This window comes from Ursus americanus, chromosome 3 (assembly GCF_024610735.1).
Source record: "Ursus americanus isolate L20-20 chromosome 3, mUrsAme1.1.p, whole genome shotgun sequence".
Taxonomy (NCBI): domain Eukaryota; kingdom Metazoa; phylum Chordata; class Mammalia; order Carnivora; family Ursidae; genus Ursus; species Ursus americanus.
In genome coordinates, this window is record NC_142129.1 from 30,802,730 (window position 1) to 30,811,848 (window position 9,119).

Here is a 9,119-nt window from a genome sequence, read left to right on the forward strand (position 1 = left end):
TGCAGTTATTTCTGAATAGTAATAACAATATTTTCTGGAAATTACTAGATCTTTGCTTCAGATAATGCACGCAACTAAAATATTTCTTGCAGATAAATTTTAAGAAATAATAAGTTGCAGTTTGAAATATATTTCAATATTTTTAAGCAAAGCTGTGATCAAAATATTTTAAATAAATGGCTATCATTTCATTATTTTTCAAAATATTATACATATAATTATGTGTAAAATATGAAATAAAAGTCTGAAGACACTAATCAATTACACAAAAAACTTCTTAAAAGCAAAATATTTTAATTTTGCTATCATACAAATAGTTATAAAGTATTCTAGAATTTATTCTTCATATATAACAAAAGTAAAAATTAAGGGCAGGAAAGGTGAATTTTATCCACCATTCCATTGACACAGAAGACTAAAGAGAAGGGCTAATTAGAGTTATCCAAGTGCACAAACAAAATGAAAATAAATTACATGGCACCTGTAAAATCATACTACATTCTTATATTCTGCTATTTTTTTTAAAAGGAAGTTATAGAGAAACAAAAGGATAAAAGGATTTAGCATGCTAGATGTGGACTACAAATGCAATTTGGAAGGAAAATAACCCTAGAAACTGATTCTTTTGAAGTATATGTATGCTAACAAGACCAAGGATTCTACAAAACAATTTTTCAAAAACAAGGCTACAAATATTAGAATGAGATTTAAAAAAAAAAAAAAGGAGATTGCTAAGGTAAAGAAAGCACTGGTAATCCAAAATAATACCATCACAGAGAATAAATTAGATGTGTTAGAAAACAGATCTTGCTGAAATTCAAATTAATGGAAAGACTGAAAATAAGCACTGTGAATGTGCAGAAAAAGTCAAAATAGAAAGAAATTAGAGAGATAAGAAATACAGAAGTCAGCAAAATGTGATTACTAGAGATAATTCGTGTCCCTGAAGAAGAAAATCTAATAAATGAAATTTTGTAAGACTAAAAAATCATAATACAGGACAATTGCATGTAATTTAAGGAAAAATTGGATCTGCAGATTGAAAGGGTCCTATTCCACCCAGAAATATTAATACAGAACATCACCAAAGTATTTCTTGGATAAATTATTCAACCTTAAATACAAAAGGAGAATATTTCAGGTAACAAGAGAGAAAAAGCAAATCATCTAGAATGAAGGAAGCGACCAGACTGGTCTCAGACTTCTCAGTGAAATTCAATGGCAAACTGCAATAAAACAAAGTCAACATTTTAAGGGAAGGAAAGCATGAAACAAGAATATTATAACCAGTCAAGTTATTGTTCAACATAAAAACAAAAGGCAATTCAGTCCTTCCTATAAAAAACTACCTGACCATGAATATCAACAAAACAAAGATAAATAGATTACAGAAAGAATCTTCATGTTAGAAACTATGAAAAAGTAAAAATAATGTCGGTAACAAAACCTACAATGTGGGGAGGTGTGTAAAAGATAATATGTGTTAACTACTTCTTAATGATTTTCATGATCTTTTAATTTAGCAGAATATTTTTGGGATTAATAACTGTTGTGGGAAAAGAAAATTATCTGAACTCTAGCAATCTCTGTCATTTCCCCTTATTTTCTCTAAATTAATTAAAATACTTGAATTTTAAAATACCACTTGTAGTATAATTTCATTTTAAAAGAGTTATTTCTACCAATTTAGTCATCCTTCTCTTTAGCTACCCATCGTCCATTATTAGATCTGCAAGTATGCCTAAAAGGTCTTGATAATATTTGCCGATCACTAATGTTGGTTACTTACAGATGGATGATGATATTTTCTGTATCTTATTTTTTAATTGCATGCTTCCATATTACTTGCATTATTTAAATTATATTTTAATAATATTTTCAAAACCGAAAACAATCCTTTATGTCATAACTATAACTAATATAACCAGTAACTATTAAAATGGTAAAACACATTGATATGTGTAATCCTATCCGTGTTCACACAAAATAAAGTGATTGACTAATTACTCTATAATCATAGACCTGATGAAATCAGAAGTTTTGAATGAGTATAGTCTTACTATATTTAAATCAGCAGATAATGGGTAAATTTCTTAAGACTGTCCTATTTTTATTAGAAAAATATCTCTGCTTCTTATCTTGCATTTTGTATATAAAGAAAATGGAATTAGGAAAAAGAAAAAAAAAATTTAACAGTCTTTTTTTAGAGCAGTTTTAGGTTCACAAAGACTATCTGTACTAGATTGCCTTTACTCCTTTGTCAAATAGTTGACTGCATTTGTGTGGGTCTATTTCCAGGCTCTCTATTCTTTCCATAGGAGAGGAAGGTTTTAAGTTTCCACTTTGTATCCTTCTGTATGTGTTACTTTTCTAAACAAAATAATCTCCTTTCACTGGAAGGAATTTCACCTAATTTTATAAAGTATTTATCCTTGAGTGACAGAATTACAGATTTTTTTCTATGTGCTTGTCTGATTTTTTAATGTAGTATGTATATATTATTCGGTCAACAGAATAATAATTAAAAACCTCATAATGATCATCTTTTAAGGAAGCAAAAGTTTTTTTTTAAGGAAGGAAAGTGAAAGATCCTTTTTAAAAAAAAATTTAAAGATTTATTTATTTGAGAGAGAGAGAGCACGTGTGCCCATGTGCAGAAGCGGGGCGGCGGGGGTGGGGGGTGGCAGAGCCTAATGATGTGGGGCTCAATCCCAGGACCCTGGGATCATGACCTGAGCCAAAGGCAGACGCTTAACCAACTGAGCCACCCAGGTGCCCCCAAAATGAAAGATCTTTAAAAGTGAATAAGAAGTCTAAACCATCTCCACTTGTACAAAAAGCCCTAGCAGTGTTAGAAAGGTGTCCATGTAATGGAAAATGATTTAGAGTATGAGGAGTCAGAGGAAAAGCAAGATGAAGATAGAGTCTGTGGAAGGGTGGCAGCTGGGCATGCTCTGTTAGAGCTCAAACAGGGTGAAAGATATGTCATGCATGGAGGTCACCTAACATGGATCCACACAGAAGACTGCCCAGTATACAGTATCAGAGTTCCTGCAGGGTAAGAGGAGCTCCATGTAGGAGTATGGCCTGAGTGAAAGCCTGAACAGGCTAAGGGGTATGGGAAGCAAAAGCCTAAACAGGCTAAGACAATTGTCACCATCATAAGGGATGCCTGACGCAGTGACAGAGCCACAAAAGGGTAAAGAGGGCATCCATGATCTCCATGAGTTAGGGTGACCCAGCATGGGGTAAGCACAAGTGGAAGAAGAGGTTATTCACATGGGATGGTTGTTCAACCCCTAATGTAGTAGCAGAACGTGAGTCTAGTAATGAATGTTTTATACGTGGGCTGACAGAGAATGTCAGAACCCAAGCAGGTGTGTGAGGTCACCATGTGGGAAGGTGCTTGGATGAGCAGATTGAAGGAGGAGGACCTCCGTGGGGTAAAGGTGTGTAACACACGATACAGAATCTAGAATCTTTAGACAGCTGAGTAGGGCATCTACATGGAGAGCTGCCAGGCATGGGTTTCAGAGCCTGAGCAGGGGATGGAGGGTAACAACGGAGGGAAGGAAGACTGACAAGCCTGATTTGGGAAACTGGAGCCTGAATGGTTTGTGGAGGGCTGGATGTCAAAGACAAAGCAAAGTAATAAGGATATTTACATGGAGGGGCAGTCTGCTATCAGGAGTGTAGGGGTAGAGGAAAAGGTAGGACCAATAACCACAGATGGATGAAAAGAATGACCACATAAGAGGAGGGTATCCCAACCTGAAATGTCAGAACCCAATTTGGGTAAGAAAGGCATCTACTGATGTGCATGTAAATGCCCAAATCTGGTGACAGGTCTTCCGTATGTGGATTGGTGGGTGATCCTAAGCAGACTGTTTAAGTCAATGAGGTAAGTAGGGTGTCCATATAGGGAGTAACAAGGCAGGGGGTGTCAGGCAATGTGAGTGAGGTGAGCAATCACCTGGAGGCACATTGTGACAGGCACACTGCAGAAATAACACCTGAGTTTCACTAGCAGGAGGGAAACAACTACACATAATAAAGGAGACCAGTGAGAAGGTCCAAAACTGAGCTGCTGTGGGACAATTAGGGAAGAGGAGGGATCTGGAAGTCAGGAAGGGGGGTAAGAACTAAATCTCCAGAAACTGTGAATGAAATGCCATGTGTTATATGATATGCCCCTGTCCCTCACTCTATTATTCAGAAATTATTATTCAATAAATAATCCAAAAATTTCAGTGGTTTACAAAAATAAATATTCATTTCTTCCTCCTGAATCTACAGGTGTTGAGTGTGGCTGAGTTGATCCTGGCTGGGTTCCTAGGGTCAGCTAGGTTTACATTCACATATGTCATAGCTGTGTCTCATTCTGGGATGCAGGCTGAAGGTGACGTGCTATCTGAGTGTGCTCTTTAGAAGGCAAATGGCATGAGTTCAAGAAGACAACTGGCCTCTGCAAGTTATCTGGGTAAGCCAAGTCAGTGGGGTATGTAAGTAAACTCTACCAAATGGGGAAGAGGGAAGGCAGAAGTGATTATTTGCTAAACAAATAATCCCACCACACAAATCTTCAGTAAAATTGGAAACATAATGCTTACTAATTCGGTAAATCAAAAGAGTATGCTCAGTTTTGCAATAATATCTGCATAGAACTGAAAGTACAAGGCTAAGTGAATGAGAACAGCAAAAACCTGGATTACACATTCATTTCTCCCACACAAAGATAAGAAAATCAGCTCACATTTTGTTAATCAACATCTGTTTATTAGATTCTGTTCTAAGTAATTTAATTGTCTCTTTTTTTCACATGAGTCAAGTAAGTACAACTACCCTAATTTTCAGCTGGGGTTTAAAAAGTAGAAAGGTTAAGATTCTTTCTCATATTCCTGGATTTCGTGTGTTAAAATTTTAATTTGGGAAAAACATATCATTGAGGAAATTAGAAGGACTAAGTCTTCTAATTTTGTTTCCCTAAATTCTGTATTTGTCTATTTGGCATCCATTAATCACAGGGATGAACTAACAGCCAAAGAAAGTTGTTTACATCTTTCCTACGATCCAGCTTTCACAGGTGCATGAAAATCATGCTACAAACTTTCCAACTACAAACTGCAACATCTGCGTTTCACTTGCCACCCAATAGGTGACGTCCCCACCTAAGAACTTCCAGTTACTATAAAAACTCTGGCATAGGCTTTTCCCTCAGTCCTGTCTGCCTGCTGACCAACACTGGTGTTCTCCCAGGAAGTACTGCATGATGTGACTTGTCCCCTTCTCAGAGGAAATATAAGAAATAAAAATCTTTCAATGGCATTAGCTTCTCCATGTTGGCATGCATTAACCTCTATAAATAAAATCCCTGGGTTCACTTTAACATGTTAAGAGGCATTAAGATCCCTATAAGTCTTTTTGTGCTCTTTCTGGGATGCCTAAGAAGTCCCAATGGTTTGTATTCTCTCATAGTGCAATGAGTAATAAATCCAACTTGTTCAACTACCAGTGTGTTCCTGGTGGTCTGCAGCTGGAGGGCACTGACACTGCCAAAAGATAAAGAATCAAGACTTGAGGGGTAAGTGTTTCATCAAGGTCACAAAATTAGTTTCTCACAGAGAGTGATTAGAATCTAGCCTTCCTGACACCCACATCAATATACATTTTATTACATCTTGTGGATTAGGATGGAAATCTACCAGATTTTTTAAAATATAACTTTTTTATTCAAAATTAGACCTCATGTTTTAACTCCTTCAAGCTGAAATTTACTTTCCCTGGAGCAGTCTCTTCCAGCAGCCTTTCTCTGCAGCTTACCTCAGCATCTTCCCTTCATGATCACATGCTGTAATCTGTCATTAACAATAACTGCACTCTCTCTATAATCTCACTTGAACACCAACTCCCACATGTCCTGCGCAGTTTGTCTAGTCACAAAACTGCAAAAATCCTTTCAAACAACCCCCACATGCCTTTCATAAATCTTACTATTTTTTCACTGACCTTTACCCATATACCACCATACCATCACCTCCCTACTTACTTGATTAAAGTCTATGGTCAATTTTTAATATTTTAGCCCCTTTCTCCTTTTCTTACTTATTAGCTAAACCACAGCCTTATTTAAAACTATTCACTTGAGACACTGATGTGATTGACGAAAAAGACAGCCATGCTATCTGTTCTCACTTTCAGTTCATGGAAGACACCTCAAGTGAGCCCTTAATATTGAACACCAATGATAAACTAGTTCCTTGGTCCATTCCCACTCTCATTCTCCTTAACCATTTCATATTTTCTTTTTCCTCAAACCTCTTCAAACTTGCTTTTACAACTGGTGTCCTTGTTTTCTGATTCATTGAGAAAAAAAGACACAATAAAATTCCACAGGCTTCCAGGATATATTCCCACTTATTTATACCTTGTCAAAAATGTTTTGCTTTCTTTTTGGTTACTGTAGATGAAATTTCCGTCTTTTTAGCAAAGGCTTAGCCTCTCTTCTTGTGCACTAAAGCCCATTCTCGCTAGCTAATTCATAGCATGGATCCAGCAATCCCTCCTACCTCTCAACTCATGGATCATCAATTTTCTTTTTCTACTGGACAATGAAAATTAACATAAACGCACACTGATGTTTTATCATAAAAACAGCATTGTGACCATACTCCCTCCAGTAACTACCACCTTCTTTCATTTGCTTTACAGTAAATTTTTTTGAATTACTTCCTATAATAACTGCCTCCAGTTTATTCCTCCCCATTCTCAATGCAATTGCCCTCATCCTTTGGCACTTGGCTGACATCATTCTTGCTGTTCTCCAGCAGGATCTCCATTTTGTGAAATCCAATAATCATTTATCAATCCTAGTATTAATATAGCAACATTTGAAACAAGTGATAATTGCAAGTTCCTTGAAACACTTTTCTGCACTTCTCTTCCAAGACACTGCAACTCTCCTACTGATCTGGTTACACCTTCTCAGTCAACTTTGCTAGTTACATATCATTTCCAATGTTGAAGTATTCCAGATCACTCAATTTATACCATCACTTTTCTTTTTAAAATTGGAGTCATTTTTGAATCCTAGTATAGTACACATCCAAAGCAAAAGCAAATCCTGCCAGCACTAACTTTAAAAAAAACCACCTAGAATATTGTGCCTAGATTTTTTTTAATCTATATTCATTTCTGGGTGATTACATTCAATCTCATTAAATTCACATATTACCTACGTATTACTGATTTCCAAATTGAGAGTTTCAGACTGGTCCCCTCTTCTGACACCCAAGCTGAATCGGGTATCTAGCTGCCTATTTGATCCTAACATTTTATTGTTTATATGCATCTCACCTTCAGCATGTCCAAACCGACCTCCTGACACAGACTGGCTCTCTATACTGTCTTCTTGATCTTAGAACAGGTTAGCCCATTCTTATACTCAGTTCAAAACACTTGTGTTCTTTAATTCTTTCTCAAAGGTCTATAATAAATTAGTAAATATTCATTTTACTACTTCCAAATGTATCCAAAATTTGATCATTGCTATGAGCTTATTCCAGTCCACTATTATCTCCAATCTATATTATTTTGTTGTAACATTTTACATTATATTTTGAGTAGTCTTCCTGATTCTTCCTTTCACCTTAACCCCATATATATGAAAGGGTAATTTCCTCCTAAAGTTTATGAGCTGCCTCCCTGCTAGTGTAATCTCTCTTTCAGCCTTCTATAATCTTATTTTGGGTTCTTATTTATTTTCTTATCTAAATTGCAACTATGTCCTTTTCAATTGTCTCCATAGCTCCAATATAATTATCCTCTAATCCATTCCACCACATTACTCCCAGCACAACCTTTATAAACCAATAGTCATTTTATTGCTTAAAACTATTCAGTGGATTTCTACTTCCTACAAACTAGATCCTTAGCACTTCAGAGTCCCAAGTAGAGATCTCCAACACTGTCCACAATGGAGTATCAGATTTGTATCAGACCAAATCTTCTACCAAAAACAATCAAAAAAGCTGGTCAGTATAATTGAGGGACAAGGTTATGACACTGGAGCACAAGTAACTCAGATAAGACTTGAGGTACTAATACCACTGTAGGAAGGCAATTTTAGAAGAGTCCCATATTCAACCCAGCAGAAAAGGGAAGTGCAATTTAAGCATAAAGCAGCAGTCTCACTAGGCAGAGGAGAAAGAAGCTGGACTTCAGGTCTGCTAAAGGTGCTAGAATTTGAAAAGCAACATCTTGGTGAGGAGAAAGCAATAGAAACGTGAGTTTTCAGATTCTACATGCAATTTTCCCTTATGTTTCAGCTGACTCCTAAGCTCACATGTACAGGATGAGACATAAAGACAATACAGATCAGTGTGATGTGGCAAAACCCATCAGTGGGAGGATAAATAGATGAGCAGCAATTTCACATATGCTATTCTTTCTGGCTGAAATATAATTCAACATGGTACTTAGGGGCTATAGGCTGGTGTTCAAACCATACCAAAACGCATAAGAACTGAAACTCTCATTAGAGCACTTAGAAGGACCATGCTTAGGAATAAGAGCAACACCTTAAGAATATGTCCTAAAACAGGTCAGCCCTTACAAAGTCAAGTATCAAAACCCAACAATAACAAAGTGATTTGTTGGTTATCCCTGTGTCTTCCAATAGAAAAAGTAATTCTACTGGGAAGAACATTACTCGTAACTTCATCCAGAATTTCTGTAATTGTTTTATACAGGACTTGTGAAACTCCGTAAAAATTTTCACTACAAAGAGGAAGGCAGAAAGGGAGGGGAATGGGAGGGGTGAGGAAAAGGGAGCGTGCGGAAGGGAAGCGGGAAGGGGAAGGCAAGGGAAGGGGGAAGGCAAAGAAAGGGAGAGAACTAAGCACCCCTCCACACACACACAAATAGAAACAGATTCATGTTATTGAACAGATGAGTGTTATTGTAGGTAGGGGAGAAGGGACACCACGGTAATGCCATTTTATTTCTCCTTTTGGCTGGACAGTATACTTCACTGCCACCTCATAGGTTTCTGTTTGGGAGCACCTGTTGCCACACTTTCTGAAACCAAGGCAGGGACCCGAATCCTACTAATTTCCAGAAAC